General features: G+C 34.0%; 1 long non-coding RNA gene across 1 annotated transcript; it reads left to right on the forward strand.

The window, feature by feature from the left end:
- Positions 1-2,324: 2,324 nt before the first annotated feature.
- On the forward strand, positions 2,325-5,663 carry LOC145125293 (uncharacterized). The gene is made up of 3 exons (XR_013715915.1): positions 2,325-3,153; positions 3,424-3,477; positions 5,559-5,663. It is a non-coding gene; the product is annotated as an uncharacterized LOC145125293 (long non-coding RNA).
- The last annotated feature ends 15,354 nt before the right edge of the window (positions 5,664-21,017 follow it).

Below are 21,017 nucleotides of genomic sequence, written 5' to 3' on the forward strand. Positions count from 1 at the left end.
ATTAGACGGTCTTTAATCGGATATGATTTTTTTGATGTTTAATCATATATGGTTTTCTGATAATATATATATATATATATATATATATATATATATATATATATATATATATATATATATATATATATATATATATATATATTGAAATTAATAAGGAACAACAATCTCGAAAACGATTTACAAAAAAAACAGCTAGGAGGGATAACGAAAATGTAATATTTTAATCATTCAATAATCAGTTGTGATTCATTTATTTTATGTGTATAATCATATGTATCATTAGTTATAAACTTAGAGTATTTTTCAATAAGAAGATGTTTATGTGTCTAAGTAATTATGATAAAATTATACCGTTGTTATTTCGTCACAATTACTTAGACACATAAACATCTTCTTATACATCGAATCACATGTAATTATACATATAACAACCCACGATGTGTTATGATCACATGTGATTACCATGTCAAATATACAAAAAAATTCAACATGCAACTAAAATCTATCATGAACAATGTGTGTTTATTTATCATAACTTTGGTTAATCAAATGTGATTAGTATATTTTACCGTCTTTGACATACACAAAACATCCAAGACTATGTTTCAGTCAAACATGATTAGCATATGCGATGAAAACTGTATGCTTGTTTATCATGACTTGATTTTAATCATATGCGATTTTCTAATTATATTTATATTTATACATCTAGAGATCCCTAAACCAAAAGAAAAAGAAATTATTGAAGTGGAAACAACAGAGAAGACATCATAAAAGAAAAAAAAATGTATAATTCAATCACATGTGATTAGATATATTAACATCTCATACTTATTTAATCACATGTGATAAACATCTATTTTAAAAAATTAGTACTTATATCACATTAGAACTGAAAAATGTATACTTCAGACACATGTGATTAGACAAATAAAAATCCAACACTATGGTTTAATCACATGTGATTACCATCTTTGACATGCACAAAAACATCCAAGAGTATGGTTCAATCATATGTGATTATTTTATGTTCTTAACATTTTATGGTTAGTTATTGTAATATCAAATCATTAATCCAAAAATCTTCAAGATAAATGATTATATTTAAAATAACATTGATTTAATCATACATTTTATACATCAATCACATAATTAGACATTTTATACTTTACTTATCATTACTTGTTTTAATCATTTGTTATTTTTGGAATATTTTCTTTATTTAATCACATGTTATTATTCATACATATTAGTGATCCAGGGATCAAGAAAAAAGAAAGTAAGCGAAGAAGAAAGTACAAAATGAAGAAAAAAGTAGAAAAATGACAAATGAATAATTATATCACATGTAATTATGAGCATAAAAAACATTTATACAACAATCACCGGTTATTATATACATAATGTAACAACTGGTAAAATTGGTAAGAGTTCGGCGGACAAACCACCGCGAACCGCTATGTGTTAAGGACCAATTGTGTGTAATTTTATGCTTATAATGGATAATAAGAATATTATATTCATGATTACCTTTTAAAACGTCTCAAACTGCTCAAATAATTTATCGTTGAGAACAGAATCAAAAATTACCAAAAATAAAATTTATTTGTGACGTTAAAAATAAATTTGTGAATCAATTATATATGAGAGTTATGGATAAGATATTTGAATAGCTTATGTTCTCCTGATTTTGTGGATATAAAGAACATCCAAAACGGAGGTCGTATGATAAACTTACGTCTCTTTAAAGTTATAAAAATCAGTATTTATCTGATTTTCCTGAAACGAACTATGCACTGTTTCGTTTGGAATAGCTACGAATCTCGTAAACTGATTTTGAACATGTTTTTGAATTCAGACTCCAGTATATTATTTTATTATATTTTTAATCCCGACCAAAATCAGATTCGTAAAATATGTCGAATCTAAAACGAATTAATTGTGAAACTTTAAACGGATTTTCCTGGAGTTCTACTTATCGGATTTAAGATCCGTCTGATTTTTTAGAAACCTTATAACCGAGATTATCATTCATCATTTTCCGAAAAATTATTTGATATCCGGATCGAGGGCACACAAATCGAGAAAGTTAGAAAATATCACCATTTTAGATATTCCAAATATAACATTATACTTTTGGCACTTTTAGTCAAACATAATTGAATTCAAACTTCCAACAATATGAATATAGCATCTACACTTACATTTTCTACCACATCGTTCAATATTACATAAATACATGTTAGTACATACACATATACATGTTAATACATACACAAATACAAAATTAATTAAAGTAATACATTGCTTCTAAATCTATCTAAAAGTACAACCACAAAGAAAATTGACAACCAAGTATCTTTCTTCCACATTTCAACTTACCCAAAACTAACACTCAAAGGAAGAATAACACTCTAAAGGATCTCAATGGTGCAACCAAATCAGAGAGAAAGCTGAGAAATTTTACCCTTAGGACTACCTTAAATCATTCATAGCTTCACCTTATCTATCTTCTTTCTTCTTTCTTCTTCGTTATTGACTGCTCAAAGAAACACCACTGGAGTGGTTGGTAATTCTGGCGAGATCGAGAGGGTCAACAACCCTCGTTCCACTATTCTTCCTCTATTGACCGGAGCTGCTTTGTTGTCTTCAATCGGTCCGCTGTCCCTTCATGTTCAACCATCGATGATAGGAAGAAAGCATCCAAGGGAAGCCGCCATAGCAGCCTCCCCATCCACCACCGATAACAGTGATAGCTGCAACTGCTGCCTTGCTCTCTCTTCCGAATGATGTAGACGAGATGGGAACCCACGATGGCTCGCCGGAGATCGACTGCATCTACCTCCCATCGTGTTTTCTGAACAACCGGACCACTTTTCTTGCTAATTCCGTTCATGTATCCTCTTCCTGATCGATATAGGATCGGAGATTGCATTCCCCTTTCTCCCCTCGTTTGTGTATTGAACCCATATCAGTCCCTCCCATCGCGATTTCTGAACCTTCCTTTTCATTGTCTGTCTTCGTGATTTCCTTTCCGATCAGAAGAGAATCAAAGCCCTAACTCTTTGATTTCTGCCTTCGTTTTTGCCCTAACATGCATTCGTCCGTTCCTCTTCCCCAATCTGATGAAGACGCCTTTTCTTTTGTGCATTTGTAAGTTGTTGACAAAAACAACCCCTCTAGCTATAACTTTAAATTAAAACTAGACACTTGACCTAAATATTTTCAAAGCGTGTCCCAATTGATTATTTCATTTCAAAAATGGTATCTTTTGAATACAATTTATCACAACCCAGTCATTGTGTTAGATAAATTACAAATTAACCTTTTTTATACAGTATTTAAAAACAAGTCTCTTTAAGTTTAAAATATTACAAAGCAAACCCGTAAATGTTTTAAAGTCCAAGAATGGTTACTTTGTAGTTATTCACGAAAAGCTTCACCAAAACGAACCGGGATCGAGATCACGCATCGAATGTGAGTTTCTACGGCCCCACTTTTACAGTTTTAATATTTGGGAGAGAATACATGAGTTTCTATTAAGGTTTTGATGATTTTCAAGTTTTATACATAAAATAGAATCATACTTTATTATTGGTCAAGAGTTTATGAAAATAACAATCTAAAATGTATAAATCATAAATCAATTATATAAATTATAGTAGAATGCTACAATTGACATAATTTCACTTTGTTGTAATATATTGATTAATATTAATAAAAATCACAAGGTTATAAGTAGATTGATATAAAGATATAAGTTATTCGATGAATCATAAACTGTAATACTCGTCGTATATATATGAACGAAAACATTGAGAAAGCATAAAAAGACATTATACATTTAACAAAATATGTTATTCAATATATTTGGGTACAAAGGAAATGTACATGGTCTTAAACGACTATAAACGAAGATTTGACCAATAGATAATAATTAATTGAAAATATACCAAAAATCAATTATTATTATTATACTCTTGATCATCATGTGGAAACGATTTCTAAGTAAACGATATATTTTATTTTTATAATTATTATAAATATATAAATCATTTTAGTTGTGATACGAAATTCGTCATATATGATAATATAATTGATTCTCTAATTTTAGGGATTATTATCTAATAAATTATACATCATATCAATTATGCAACTTATCGAATATTATGGAAAACATTGGTTTTCACGTTATTTGAAAATTGGAAAGTGTTATAAAAACAGCTGTTAGGGTGCCCGAATTTCGTCATGGCAGACAATAAGATTTGAAAATATATTAAGTATTAAGAATTTCAAATACTAAAAGACTTAAATCAAAATCATTCCTAAACACTAAAGAATTATAAGTATTCTAAAGTCTTATATCGGAGAGTTTAGGATTAGGATTCCTAGACATATGGTTAGATCTTGTGTGTGTTTCTATGAGGATTTTGCGAAAGGGGTGAAAGAGGGAGTTTTGTGATGAGATTTTTTTTCTTTCATTAGGATCAAAATCCTAGAATCGAAGCCTAGCGTTATAACCGTTAATCAAGGAGGGGTCTTATACCGTAAGTCTATGTACACGGAATAGATTTATAATAAAGAACTTTGGTGTAGATCTATTTCGTATGGAAAGATTTATGCGAGTCGATAATCTCTGTCTGTGGTTGCTAGATACAACTTCGTCTGACGAGGCAACAGGCGTCAAGTGTTTCTTTCTTTGTTACTATACGACTATTTGAAACGTTAGTAATGATCCCGATTCCTCCTTTTGTCGTGCCTGTGTTGATTGGAAATCCTATAGTGTCGGTTATAGGCTAATTGTTAGAATGAAGATATATATTCTAGAGAAGTATAGGTCTAGGGTGAGTTAATCCTCCCAAATTTGGGCCAAATGTTTAAAATGTTTTATGTTGTTAACTACATCTCGTTATGGCATAATGCTCTGTAAGCGAATACGTTCCAATAATAGGGCTGTCACGAGAATGACTAATCCTTGTCATTGAAATCACATGAGTAGCAAAAATATGCGTTTATAATTTACCGGTTGTTGAAAAGTATTTTGGGAGGAGTTTACCCCACTGGTTAAGTGTCGATTTCCTAATTAAGTAAGATAATACTTAATTAATACTACGACACGAACTTACAAAGTTTATAAATTCAGAACTTATGAGTTTTACATATAAACTATACGAACACTTGTATTCAAAATAAATTTGGCTATTTTATGATTTCACAAAGTGTGATATGACTTTATTTTATATAAATTGGTATTCAAAATCTTTATATAAAAAGCATTTTGGTAATGGGAACTGTAAAAATTTCTTATAAGTATGATTTACTTATATATTTTACAAATGGTCTATTTTTGGATTTAAGCAAACGATACTTCTAAATGATTCTAAATATACTTTTTTGACTCAATTATTTTATACTTTTGATAGAAAAGAACGTATTTATAAAAGCTGGTCAACCAGATAAATTTTATAAAACGCTTTTGGGTATAAAAATACTTTGGGTCAAAACCTATAGAACTCACCAACAATTTTGTTGATGTATCTTAATGCATGTATTCTCAGGTTATTTAGCAGGTCGGAAGTGTTAGCTCAGAAGTCTCTCTGTTATTTTTATTATACCTTTGAAAACATTGGATTATTAGGCATATGTCTCACTTTATGAATAACCATTGTCAATGTAATTTCTATTTCGGTAATAATAAAATATTATATTTGTACTGTTCAGTATATGTTTAATAATTGTGATTACTGGTTTACGTCACACACATCGGCGTTTCCGCCGCCGGCCGGGGTGTGACACGTAAACATAATATCTATATTTATATATTTATGTATATAATAATTGCTTATTTATATTGACTTGGTTTAAACAATATGAGATTTTCTAATTATATCTATATTTATATATCTTAGAGATCCCTAATCCAAAGGAAAAAGAAATTATTGAAATGGAAACAACTGATAAGAGATCGAAAACAAAAGTAAAAGGTAGAATTCAATCACATGTTATTAGATACATAAACATGCAACACTTATTTAATCACATATGATTAACATCTATTTTAAAAAATTGGCACTTCTATCAAATGAGAACGAAAAAATGTATACTTCATTTACATCTGATTAGACAAATAAACATCTAAAACTATGGTTTAATCACATGTGATTACCATCTTTGTCATACACAAAAACATCCAAGAGTATGGCTCAATCACATGTGATTAATATATGCTCTTAATATTTTATGGGTAGATATTATAAAAACATCTTCAATAACATGTGATTAACATCTATTATGAATAATCTATTCTTATTTATAATGAATTTTTTAAATCACATTTGATATATTGATCATATATGTATGTATGTGTGTGTGTGTGTGTATATATATATATATATATATATATATATATATATATATATATATATATATATATATATATATATATATATATAGTGATATCAGCTGCTAGTTTATCAAGAGAAGGAGTGAGTTTCGTTCCGAACGCCATTGGAACTTTGACTTTAGAATCACCCACCATCCCGAATTTCGCCAATAAAGTCTTTGTGAAGGCTTGTTGATTGATGTATACACCTTCTGAACTTTGTCTTATATTTAAGCCAAGGAAAAAAGTTAATTTTACCTATAGAACTCATTTCAAATTTAGTTTCCATTAGTTTTCGGAATTAAGCTGTTAAGCTGGGATTAGTTGATCCAAAAATAATGTCATCAACGTAAATCTAAACTATGATTAGATGGTTACCTTCCTTCTTTCGAAATAAGGTAGGTTCATCAGCACCTTGTTTAAATTTAGATTCCTTAAGGAAACGAGTCAGAGTTTCATACTAAGCCCTTGGAGCTTGTTTAAGACCATATACCGCTTTATCTAGAACATAGCAATGATTCGGAAATCTTTCATTCACAAAACCTGGAGGTTGTTCAACATAGATAGTTTCTTCAAGCTCTCCATTTAGAAATGCACAGTTCACATCTATTTGATAGACATCAAAATTTTTGTGAGCAGGATAGGCGAGAAAAATACGAATTGATTCCAGTCTAGCAACCGGTGCGAACATCTCTTCGTAGTTGATTCTTTCTTCTTGACAGTAACATTTAACTACCAACCTTGCCTTGTTGTGAATTATGTTTCCTTGTTTATCAATCTTATTCTGGAACACCCATTTCATTCCAACTACAGATGCATCATTCGGAGTGGGAACCAATCTCCATACTTTATTTCGCTCAAATTCATTGAGTTCTTCCCTGCATAGCTTGAACCCAATCTGCATGATTAAGAGCAATTTTAACAGTTTGAGGCTCAATTTTAGAGATGAAAGAATTAAACATGCAAAGTTCCAATTTAGAAAATAATGCAATTAGTTTTGCTTTTTGTTGAGCACGTGTAAGAACTCCTTAAGATGATTCTCTGATCACTTGAGATTGTGGATGATCTTTGGTCCATTTAGACATCAGAGGATAGTTCTAATCATAGGCAGGATCAATTTCAACATAAACTTCTTCAAATTCCGATTGTAGACCCGAGTCATTATTTTCATTCTCCACCTAGAAGTTTACATGTGACCCGTCGTTCGGAATTGAACTCTCTCTCTCTGGAGTGGAACATCGGTATTGAGGTTTGGAGAAGAACTCTCCCCCTGGATGGAAGCATCAGAAGGTTCAGGCCGAGGTTCAATCAGAATTGGTTGCTTAGGAGGATTCTCTTTGTGTAACATACACGTTCAGTTATCGTGTTATGTAATTTTAAAAGCGAAAAATATAATATAATATTATATGAATTTGAGCATTGAGTTCTAACAGATAGTTTTTACTAGAAATGAAGTAAAACTATGTTTAGAATCACTCGGAAAATATTGAAAGTCTTGCGAGATTCCAATTAAAAGTCAAATATCGAAATCTAACGAAAATATAAAATTTGAAATAAGCAAAATTTTATTATTCAAAGTTGTAGATAATTTCATTAGAAACATTTAGGCGAAAACCTCATCGAAATCTGAGTTATAACGAAGAAGTTATGACCAATCGAAGATCCGCGACAAAACCGGCACGGCGTCGAATGACGTAAAAAGTGAGTTTTTGATAAACTACTTTTTAGCCTTGGTGATCTAAACGAAAGTCGTAGTATTTTTTAAACCGAGAATTTTCATAAAAGAACGCCCAAATCTGACTTCATATAAGGAAGTTATGATTTTTCTAAATTTTAGCTTAGCAGTAGACAGCTAAAAACTCGAATTTTAGATCGAGTGATTTCTAGCCGACACAACCTAAACGGGAATCGAAGGTCTCGTCAATAGTAGTACAATGGTAAAAAAGACAGACGAAAACGGACGTTGGATGAAGAAGTTATGAATTTTTAACGGATTTTCCTGTCTCGGTCTGTTAAAAATAATAATATTAAAAATAAAGTCAAAATTAGCCGACGAAGTCTAAACGAAAGTTGTAGAGCATAATTTTTCCCTAGGCGTGCATATAAAGAATGTCAAAAACGGAACCCGTATGCGAAAGTTATGGATTTTAGAAGTTTGGGGCTCAATTTCCGAGGAATATCGCATGGATACGGTTGGATCTCGCACACGTCACCCGGATTCTCGCATGCGTGCCGCATGTCGGATTGTGATACGACCGAAGGGAGGCCCAACCGAAGCATGCCGTGTGACGCCCCGTGTCCGACGTTGATGACTCAGCCGAAGACCATCCGACGCGTGTGCTGCTTCCGGTCCGACGCATGCCCTTCTCGCATCCGAGCCTGGCTCCTGCTGCCGCGTGTCCGAGCCTCGCGCCACCTGCCCTCCTTTCCTCTCGCTTCGGATCCGAGGCTCGCACCTATATAAAGGGTGCGAGACCTCCCGCCTAGATTTAGAAAATTTCCACTTTTTCACCCCTAATTCTATATTTTAGCTATTTCCACTTCCCCCGAAGCCCCGGTATTATTTTCAACACCCGAAATACGTTCCGAAGTGCCCGGGAAGCCTGAGAAATTTATATTTTCGGTTTAAAGCCCAACCCCCGCAAGGCCCGGTTTTTAATGAAGAAAGCTAATTATAGTAACGAAGTGCTGCCCAAATTACTATTTTAACCCCCGGTTATTTCACGGCGAGTTCAATATATAGGAACAATTGTATGTTATGTGTTATATGTTCAATGTGCTTTCCCGTGTTATTATGATAATGAGTTATACCTTAGACCACGAAGTGTATGACATAAGCATCACTTGGGTACAGGTATGTAGCCTCTGGCCGTGTAGAGCATGTCTCGTAAGAGAATGACTTCTACCATTATGGCATTGGCAGAAGGCTAGGCAGGGCTGAAAGCCTATAATTTGCTAGCCAAAATGTTTATTCAGAAATTGGTTATTTTTCCATGCCATATGGGCAAAAGTCTTATTGATTGTATATCTTTGAATCAGATTATTCGTTGATATGGAAAGCATGTCATATGATACTCATCTGCCTTTGTTGTTCTTTGTACCTCTTTGCTTCTGTCATATTGATATGTATATGATATAGCGTTATATTGTATCTATTATTGAACTCACTAAGCGTCACCGCTTACCCCTCTCAGTGTTTAACAATTGCAGGTAATGAGAATCCATTATAATCATATATTGTTGGAAGATTTAGAATAGTCTATACTATTACTTTTGTATTTGGGTTTATGTTTGTAATAAAAAAATTATAATATCCTGGGTAGTTATGTAATATACTAAAACTTAGTCGGTTTGTATCCAGTCTTATGTAAACAAATTATCAATGTAAAATATTGTTTTTATGAATATGCAAGTAGCATATTTTGGAGTGATAATGTCTTTAGTACGAAAGTTAGGGTCTTTCAATCATGGTATCAGAGCAATAGTTTAAGTGAACTAAATACCACCGATTGGTATTTAGACTTAAACCGTTGGAAGTTCAATATATGAACGAATTCATTAGGAATATATGGATACAAACCATAGGAAAGATTTAAGTGGGGTATTGGGTAGTGATAAACCCTAGTATTTTAAAATATTAAGTTACTTCAAAAATTTTAGAGAATTAGTTTACGTGAACTAGGAATTTTGAGAATTGCTAGACTTAAACATAGATTGTTAAGTGATGATGATACGATGTGTATCAAGTATACTTTAAATTGAATACCTAAATGGACAAGCACTAGAATATTAGAGGAGATATGCCTTATATTCTAATATGTGCTAAATGATAAATGAATATAGAATGCCTTAGGTTGCTTGCTTATATTGCTATTACTTGAGAGAGTTTAAGGTCTGTTGCCGACCTTGTTCTGGAAGAAGAAATTTTAAGTATTCCAGATTCTAAAATTTCCGTGTTATAAATGATAAGAAACTTTTCGAAGTGATAAAAAGACTTATGATAGTCGACATCGATAATGTTAAAGATAAACGATCGAGGGATATCGTAAAATAATACTTATCAAGTGATATTGTAAATAGTGTACTAATACCTATAGAGTGGTGTTGTACATTCAAACTATGTTTAGTGAAATAATAACACCGTTGGAAGAATTTTGTGTATTCGAAGTACATTCGGAAGAGATGAATGTTTTGGCATAACCAATGAAGTTGTTCCACCGCTGTCCAGATTGAAGCAATAATTGCTTATAGAGTAGGAAGAACTGAAGATGGCGATCAATACTTTGGCAGTATTGAAATTGATATTGTGCAAGATTTAGAAGAATTAAATGAAGATCAAAGGAAAGGCTAATGAAGTTTTCAGACTCAATAGGCCAAGACCTTGTCAAAACATTGTGATGTAGTATGCAGTTCGAGTAGTAACCCTATACAGGATGCTCAGACTAAGTATTTAATAATACTTAGTGGTAATTTACTTCTATCACATCCTTATGAAAGTTCCATTGTGTGTTAAGTCGACTTTAACATACATGATTAGGATGGTGAAATAGGTTATTTGGTTGTGAAAAGGCTAAGTAACTTACTTGTCTAAGTAAGGTAGAATGCTTAGTTGAAGAAGCAATACACCCATAGTATTGTATGAGAAGAGATGTTGTAGTTAGGAACGACAGAGAACCAAGTTGAAGCTAGTAGAACATGATGAGATGCAGCTATAATGCAGACTTCATTGGATAAACTCCTAAGAAGAAGACTTAATCATATATAGGAATGACGATGTCATGGAAGGATAATGAAACGAACAAATGTGTATGATGATTTGCACTAGTTAGAAGATGATGCAGGTAGTTGAAGACCGTTTGTCTCCATGCTGCTAGAGTAAATCCTGGTATAGTATGTCTTGTAGAGTAGACACTACCCGAGAAATAATTTATATGAAGAATTGGAAGTAAAATTCCTATCGACCTATGAAAAAGTATTAGGATATGCTAGATCGAGTATATGCATGAGAAGGATTCTAAAAGACGAGTATAAGAAATCCAAATTATGTTTGATAGAATTGTGAAATCCCCAGTTGAGTCTAGGAGAAATTGTTGTATGTACTTGTTTGAACACGTTCAGGTGTGAAAAGTTGCTTTGTGAAAAACTTTTGAATGTTGACTTGGAAACTGCGAGACAATACTTGGGACGAGTATGAGTAGGTGTGAATAGTAGTAGAGGCCTATACTACTGGAAGCACCGGACTCACACTTGGATCAGGGAAAGTCACAAGGTGACCAAGAAGCTAGAAAATTGATTCCGTTTTTGTTCGAGTATGTCATTACCTTCGTTTCGGTGATGACTAAGAAAATGATTTTCATTCAAACCTTAATGGTCGTAAAGAATTGAGTCCGACTAAAATAGATCTACGAAGTGAGGTGATTGGTTCAGAGAACCATGTCTCGTGTAGTGACGAAATTTAAGTCAGAGAATTGAAGAAGGAGATGGTCGAAGTAGTCGATAAAAGTATAACAACCTTCAATAAGGGATTAAGCAACTATTAGCTACAAATGCTACTAGTTATGAAGATATTATATCACATTAAATCATGAAGGAAGGTTTCTTCTATAATAATGTTTGAATAAAAGAGACAAGAGTATGGATCATTGTGTGTCTTTCGCGTTATGAAATCAAAGGTCATTAGAATATGACCATTTGAATTGTTGTTGTAGCAAAAGTGAAAACCTTATCTTGGGATTTAGTCTATAACCCAAATTCAAGAAGGAGTAAGAGTCTGCAATGAGAATTGATTTTCTCAGAGACTAGAGCCGAAGGCCCAATAGAGAATGAAGAGCGAGTGCAGGTTTGTGCACCGCCATCAATTAAGAAGTTTGAAGAGTTTGACAATCGTTTAGTTAAAGGCCGTACATTTCAGATTACCATAGAAAAGGCACGCGAGGACCCGAATGTTGTGACTGGTTCATTTCTCGTCAACTCTAGACTTGCTCATATACTATTTGATTCTGGTGCCTCAGATTCTTTTGTGTCTCATAAATTCGTGTATTCCTTCCAAATTGCTTGTTATTCATTCGCCCAATCATTTCATGTAGATACCGTGGGAAGTATATCATTACTTGCTGATAAAGTTTATAGAGATTGTGTCATAGAAATTGAAGGTTATAGTTTTCTTGCTAACCTAATTCCTATCTCCTTGCCCAACTTTGAAATTATTCTCGGCATGAATTGGTTGTCAAAGAACCGCACAGAACTCATGTGTTACGAAAAGATGGTACGCATCCCTATCAAAGGGAAGAATACTATTTTATGTCTTCAGTAAACAAAGACTTAAAAACTTGAAAATAATCTCTTTCCTAAAAACTCGTAAACTTACATCGAATGAGTATTCTACTTATCTAGCCTATACAGTTGATACCTCAAAAGGGGAGAAGAAAACTGTAAATGGTATTCCCGAATATCCTGAGGCTTTCCCAGATGATTTGCCTAGACTACCCCGGATAGATCCAATGGAGAAATACACACAAGTATACTTGGATGAAAATGTTGCGATACATGGTGTACCACTAAAGATTACTTCCGATCGTGATAGTAGCTTTACTTCTCATTCTTGGGCAAATATGCAATATGAATTGAGATCTCGTGTTGATCTCAGCATATCTTATTATCCCCAAACAGATGGTCAGAAGAAGAGAACAATCCAAACAGTATAAAATATACTGAAGGTATATGAAGCATATATGAGCATAAATGTCATACTTCATTATGTTGGCATGTTGTAGGACAGAAAGTCCTTGGTGGTCCTGAAATGATTCAAGACATCATTGACAAGATTTAAATTGTACGAGAAAGAATGAAAGAGGCCCAGGATCGACAGAGGTCCTATGCAGAAAAGAGGAGACGACCCGTAGAATTCCGGGTGGGTGATTTTGTAATACCGAAGGTATCTCCATCGAAAGGTATTATGCGATTTGGGAAGAAAAAACGATTGGTAAGATATGTAGAAGAGCCTGAAGAGATCGTAAACGAAAGAACGATTGATCTACGTAATAAAGAAGTAGAGTTAGTGTTTATTAAGTGGAAATATCATTGAGGCCCAAATTATACTTGGAAAAAATAAGAATGAGATAAGAACGAAATATCCCCATTTTTTTTAATCATTATGATTTCGGGGACGAAATCCTCAAAAGGAGTAGGTATTTTTAACATACACGTTCAGTTATCGTGTTATGTAATTTTAAAAGTGAAAAATATAATATAATATTATATGAATTTGAGCGTTGAGTTCTAACAGATAGTTTTTACTAGAAATGAAGTAAAACTATGTTTAGAATCACTCGGAAAATATTGAAAGTCTTGCGAGATTCCAATTAAAAGTCAAATATCGAAATCTAACGAAAATATAAAATTTGAAATAAGCAAAATTTTATTATTCAAAGTTGTAGATAATTTCATTAGAAACATTTAGGCGAAAACCTCATCGAAATCTGAGTTATAACGAAGAAGTTATGACCAATCGAAGATCCGCGACAAAACCGGCACGGCGTCGAATGACGTAAAAAGTGAGTTTTTGATAAACTACTTTTTAGCCTTGGTGATCTAAACGAAAGTCGTAGTATTTTTTAAACCGAGAATTTTCATAAAAAGAACGCCCAAATCTGACTTCATATAAGGAAGTTATGATTTTTCTAAATTTCAGCTTAGCAGTAGACAGCTAAAAACTCGAATTTTAGATCGAGTGATTTTTAGCCGACACAACCTAAACGGGAATCGAAGGTCTCGTCAATAGTAGTACAATGGTAAAAAAGACAGACGAAAACGGACGTTGGATGAAGAAGTTATGAATTTTTAACGGATTTTCCTGTCTCGGTCTATTAAAAACAATAATATTAAAAATAAAGTCAAAATTAGCCGACGAAGTCTAAACGAAAGTTGTAGAGCATAATTTTTCCCTACGCGTGCATATAAAGAATGTCAAAAACGGAGCCCGTATGCGAAAGTTATGGATTTTAGAAGTTTGGGGCTCAATTTCCGAGGAATATCGCATGGATACGATCGGATCTCGCACACGTCACCCGGATTCTCGCATGCGTGCCGCATGTCGGATTGTGATACGACCGAAGGGAGGCTCAACCGAAGCATGCCGCGTGACGCCCCGTGTCCGACGTCGATGACTCAGCCGAAGACCATCCGACGCGTGTGCTGCTTCCGGTCCGACGCGTGCTCTTCTCGCATCCGAGCCTCGCTCCTGCTGCCGCGTGTCCGAGCCTCGCGCCACCTGCCCTCCTTTCCTCTCGCTTCGGATCCGAGGCTCGCACCTATATAAAGGGTGCGAGACCTCCCGCCTAGATTTAGAAAATTTCCACTTTTTCACCCCTAATTCTATATTTTAGCTATTTCCACTTCCCCCGAAGCCCCGGTATTATTTTCAACACCCGAAATACGTTCCGAAGTGCCCGGGAAGCCTGAGAAATTTATATTTTCGGTTTAAAGCCCAACCCTCGCAAGGCCCGGTTTTTAATGAAGAAAGCTAATTATAGTAACGAAGTGCTGCCCAAATTACTATTTTAACCCTCGGTTATTTCACGGTGAGTTCAATATATAGGAACAATTGTATGTTATGTGTTATATGTTCAATGTGCTTTCCCGTGTTATTATGATAATGAGTTATACCTTAGACCACGAAGTGTATGACATAAGCATCACTTGGGTACAGGTATGTAGCCTCTGGCCGTGTAGAGCATGTCTCGTAAGAGAATGACTTCTACCATTATGGCATTGGCAGAAGGCTAGGCAGGGCTGAAAGCCTATAATTTGCTAGCCAAAATGTTTATTCAGAAATTGGTTATTTTTCCATGCTATATGGGCAAAAGTCTTATTGATTGTATATCTTTGAATCAGATTATTCGTTGATATGGAAAGCATGTCATATGATACTCATCTGCCTTTGTTGTTCTTTGTACCTCTTTGCTTCTGTCATATTGATATGTATATGATATAGCGTTATATTGTATCTATTATTGAACTCACTAAGCGTCACCGCTTACCCCTCTCAGTGTTTAACAATTGCAGGTAACGAGAATCCATTATAATCGTATACTGTTGGAAGATTTAGAATAATTTATACTATTACTTTTGTATTTGGGTTTATGTTTGTATAAAAAAATTATAATATCCTGGGTAGTTATGTAATATACTAAAATTTAGTCGGTTTGTATCCAGTCGTATGTAAACAAATTATCAATGTAAAATATTGTTTTTATGAATATGCAAGTAGCATGTTTTGGAGTGACAATGTCTTTAGTACGAAATTTAGGGTCTTTCACTTTGTCTTCAAAAGCCTTATTAATAATCTTTATCAATTCATTTTCTTGATTATCATTGGCCTTTGATTATGAGGAAATTTCCTTTTCAGGTTCATCAAACAAATTTATAAATTCCACATATAAATTCATAAGAGGAATCGTCATAGAATTTGTTGACGGGAAGATATCCCCAAATTGACAATCTTCTTTCTGATATTTCTTCATGTAGAAAGGTAACGTAGTAGCTTTATTCTATTTTGTTTGATCTTTTGTTCAGAACCCGATATGCATTTGAAGTTAGCGAATATCCTAGAAAGATTCCTTCATCAGCTTTTTCATCAAATTTGTTCCGATTTCCTTTGGAATTGAATAGAAAGCATCTGGATCCAAAGACATGAAAGAATTTAACGTTAGGTTTCCGATTATTAAGAATTTCATATGGAGTAATCAGAAAGCGCTTATTGATGTAAGATTGATTCTGAGTAAAACACGCGGTTGCAACAACATCAGGCCAGAAGTACAAAGGTAGATTCACAAATGAAAGCATAGTTCTTGCAGCTTCACAGCGAGATCGGTTTCGTCTTTCAACTACACCGTTCTGCTGTGGACTGTAAGGTGACGAGAAGTTGTGAGCAATCCCGTTTCCTGTAAATAATTCTTCAAATGCATGATTTTTGAATTCCGAACCGTTGTCACTATGAATTTTCTGAACAGGCTTTCGTAATTGTAGCTCAACCTGCTTGATAAAATCTATCAGTTTCTCAGTGGCATCATATTTCTGTCTAAGAAAGAATACCTAGGTGAATCTAGAAAAATCATCAACAACAACCAAAATATATTTTTTACCACCAATACTTTCGATTGCTGAAGGACCACAAAGATCAATGTGCAATAATTCTAGTGGCTCAATGACTTTGGTGTTTATGATTGATGAATGACTTTTTATGCTTTGTTTTCCAAGCTCGCATGCAGCACATAAGTGTGCCTTTTCAAAATTTAGAAGAGGTAGACCATGTCCAAGATCACCAATGATGAGCTTGTTAATATCCTTGAAGTTCAAATGGGAAAACCTTCTGTGCCATAGACAACTATCATCCGAAGATGCTTTCGTAAGCAAGCAAATAGATGGTTTCCCTTTGATCAGATTCAAATTCATAGGATACATCTCTCTTTTCCTTTTTGACTTCAGAAGAACCGTTTTAGTTTTCTTTTTATGATTTTGGAACCTTCTTCATCCAAAGATACCTTTAGACCTGTACCAACAACCCATTGTGAAACACTGATCAGATGGTGTTGCAAGCCCTCTACGTATGCTACCTTACAAATTGAGAATTCTCCATTTTTTATCATTCCATATCATTTTATATCTCCAGTAACATTGTTTCCGAGCTTCACTCTACCGCCATCCTTTATGATCTGAAACTCTCTTAGCTCTTCTTTCCTTCCAGTCACGTGACGAGAACAGCGGCTATCGATGTACCGTTCAGAATCAAACTATTCGTCACGCATAACCTGTAAAATTTAAAGAGTTTTAGGAACCCAAACGAACTTGGGTCCTTGTGAGGTTTTCTTTTGAACAGGAAAGATTTTTGTTTTTTCAACCCAAAATGATTTTCTTTTCAAAGTACGATTCATCCCTTTTTCTAGTGTGAAAACTTCAACCTTTTTGTCACAAAGATCAATTTCAACAAATTTATCTTTTCGTTGAATGTATTCTTTGAATTTCAGAGCCATTCTTTTTGAAAATGCTTTTCCCTCCTTTTTCAATTTTGCTTTGTACTATTTGAGAGTAATTTATGGTTCCGAAGCAATTTTGTTTTTACCCTTAAAATCTTGAGATTTGGCAATTGGTTTCAAAATTCGTGACTTTTGTGAACAACTTTGATTGGAAGAAAAACTAGATTTTTGTTTCGGAAGTTGAGATGAATTCGTATTTTGATTAGAAGATGTGTTGATAGAATTTTAATTGGAATTCATTTTCTTCCAAAAACGCTTTCTTTATTTTAAGTTCTTCCTATATCTAGCATTCAACTGTCTTTTCTTTGCAATGAATTCATCAGCAGATTTGTGAATATTAGATTTAGGTTTTTCCTTTCTAACTGGATTTTCATTATGTTCCGAGGAGGTTTCACTTGAAACATCTTTTGTCCCACTTGGTCCGGTCTTTCTGTAACAAAGGTCCACACGATTCAATGGTTATGAAACGTATTTTCCTTTTGTTTTCCAAGATGTCATTTTTGAAAGACCTTTTGTTTCATCCGCATTATCTATTAGCTTTGACCAGAAGAACTCATCACAACCCTTCGCATTATCATTATCAACCAAGGACGTTAATTCAGATGTATCATTTTGGTTCAGTCCTTTCTTTACAAAAAGTTGATTCGGAACTGTTTGAACTTTCGGAAAAACTGTTGCTTTTTCTTTCAAAACATTTGAACCTTTATTTTCTACAATTCGAACAAATTCGATTGAGTTTTCTGAAATCATATTTTTCTTTGGTTCATAACAATTTTGTACAAAAGCAGAACAATCAATTTCGTCCTCTACAGATATTTCACTCATTTCACTTTCAACGAATTTAAAAATATTCTTAGAATCAAGAGTATTTTCCGAATTCAACTTCTTTCATAATAAGTCATACTTCTGCATAGAATTTAATTTGATTTCTTCTTTATTCTTTTCATTTAACATTCCTTTTAACATATTTTTATGTTCTTTGGACTGAATATATTCTTCTATTCTCTCAAGTCCAACCCTGTAAGAATCAGAAACGTCATCTGAAGAAACAATCGATTCGTATTTATAGCATTCAGCATCGATTTCATCATCTTTCAATTCAAGAAAGGGTAAAATCATCTTATGCAAACATTTCCCTATTTCACAATCCAAATGGAACCGAGTAATATTAAAATATAAACGCTTAACAATTAAACAAAAAATATTTCTCTGTTTCAAAAGTGCAATACTATCTCTTTTAAGCTAATTGATATCATCTCTTGATTTAGTGAGCTCTAATTGCAATACCTCTATTGTTAATCTTCTCTCTTCACTCTTAAATGTTACCATGTAAAGTTGATCATTCATATTAGAATTGTTGAGACGAGTTCTTTCTAAACTATCGCTAAAATTAGAAATAGTATATTGTATGTCATCTAATTCAGAATCATAATGTGTCGTTGAAATATTAAGAGATGTGAGAATATAATGTACCTTTTCAACCATCTTCTCACAGTCCTTCACTTGCTCCGAGACTGTCTTCGCAATAAAGGAGCTCTCTGAAGCGTTTCCTCCATCAGTTGCATATCCTCTTGGTTCCGAACAACCATTCTGAACCATCAAACACTTACCTTCATATTCCTGCTTCTCTGACTTCACCACAAAGCACCAGCCATGGGTGGGTTTCCTTACCTCATCGTCCTACGAATCTGGGACCATACTTCAACTCTCCCATCATCACTTTCCTCTTATACAATCAATGCAGGTTTTGCATTTGATGTATTCTTTTTTCTGAGTTCCTCTATCTTCTGAACATAATAAGCTTCGTCTTTCTCATTTTCCTTCTTCTCATTCTGCTTCCTCAACATGCATTCCTTCGCAAAGTGATTCTTGCCATGAAAATAATTACAATCATAACCCAAATCACCCAACAATTTTTTACCTTTTTCTCTTCGTCATTCACAGAGTTCTTGAAACTTTCCTCTCTAGGATTTTCCAAACTGGAATTACCCTGCTTGTATTTGTTCTTGAATCGAGTGAAATACTTCTTAAAGAACTTCTTAGGATTGGATACCATAAGAGCATTGTCTTATTTGAGAGTATACTATCTGAAAAATCAGATTCAGAATCATCTTTTGCTGACTTCTTTCCTTTCGCAACCAATGTTAATGATCCAATGCTAGAAACAAGCTTCACTTCCTTAGTAACTTCTTCTTCGAGAGATCTCAGAATACCCACAAGTTTGGCCAACGAATAGTTTTTGAATTGTTCGTGTGCCTTGAAAGTGGAAACAATAGCCTTCCATTCGGATCTGAGTCCATTCATGAACGTAACCTTCTGTTCAATGACTCGTCACTCAAGATTATATTTGAGCATTCTTCTTAGCAAATGATTGAAGCGATTGAATGTCTGATCTAACTTCTTATCAGGTTTTTGTATAAACGATCCAAACTCCGATAAGAGAGTCGTTTTCAAAGAATGTTCTAAATTAGCATCTCCTGAATACAACTCCTTCAACCTATCCTAAATACCTTTTGTATTATCGCATGCACTAGCAAGACGAAAAGTGACTGGAGGAAGAGCGAATAGAATGATTCTCATCGCCTTTATATTACTCATCAACTTATCCTTCTCATCTTGTGGAACGTTAGTGTGTTGAACAATAAGTTCATTGTAATCATTCTGAGTTTTGGTTACTTTTCAAGTGCCCGTATGCATGAAAGTTTCCTTCGTTATTTCTTTATAATGTGTTGTATTAGAAAGGGCACAACCTAACCCATATAGCGCATTCAACCCTTCATCAACTGGAACAATCCTCAGAGCAATAATTACAGGAGGCATGGATTGGGTGGCTGGGAAAGCATCAACTGTTAGATTCTTTTTTAACTTAGCCATTTCTCGACTTCCTTTAAAATCTTCTATTAAATGTGATGGCCAGTAGATAGAGGACCATTTCTGCTTTTCTTCTTCCGAGAGGACTTTCGTGATCGAAGGTTATTCCTTGATGGCATGAAGTCCCATAATTACATTACTGACCAGGTCATTTTCATCAAACTCATCATCTTCTTCAAATTCTTCTATTTCAACGATCTCTTCATCAGTTGTTTCATCTTGGAGCTCATATTTTGAAAAAGGTTTCCACTGTACTAACTTCTTTTCTCCCCTTATTGCACGGGAAGGCCCGACCTCTGATGCAAGCAAAGCATCTCATTTGAGATCTTCAAACCGTTCAAACACCCATTGAATGCTTTTGTTGATTTAATTGGAAAACTTATCATAAGCATCAATAGTTGGAGCTTGGGCTTTGATATGGTCGAAGTGTTCTTCCATGATCAGTAGAAGTTCAGCAAACTTGTGGTTGGGTATCGACAAAGTGTTGAGTTGATCGGATGACTGTGATGAGAACTTCCTGCATAACCATATTTATTGCATCTTTGTGTTGGATATCCTTCTCCAATCGCTGAATTTGTTTTTCATGACGAACATGAGTCTACTTGATAACCTCATTGGCAATAGATATCACCTCTTCGTTCATCTGCAACATGGTGGAAGTGGTGGAGAGATGATGATTGAGATTTTCTTTGTATCGTTCCTCACCTTCTTCTAAGGTACACTTTAGGCGG

Source organism: Lactuca virosa, chromosome 7, assembly GCF_052849685.1.
Source record: "Lactuca virosa cultivar CGN04683 chromosome 7, Lactuca_virosa_CGN04683_v6, whole genome shotgun sequence".
Classification (NCBI taxonomy): domain Eukaryota; kingdom Viridiplantae; phylum Streptophyta; class Magnoliopsida; order Asterales; family Asteraceae; genus Lactuca; species Lactuca virosa.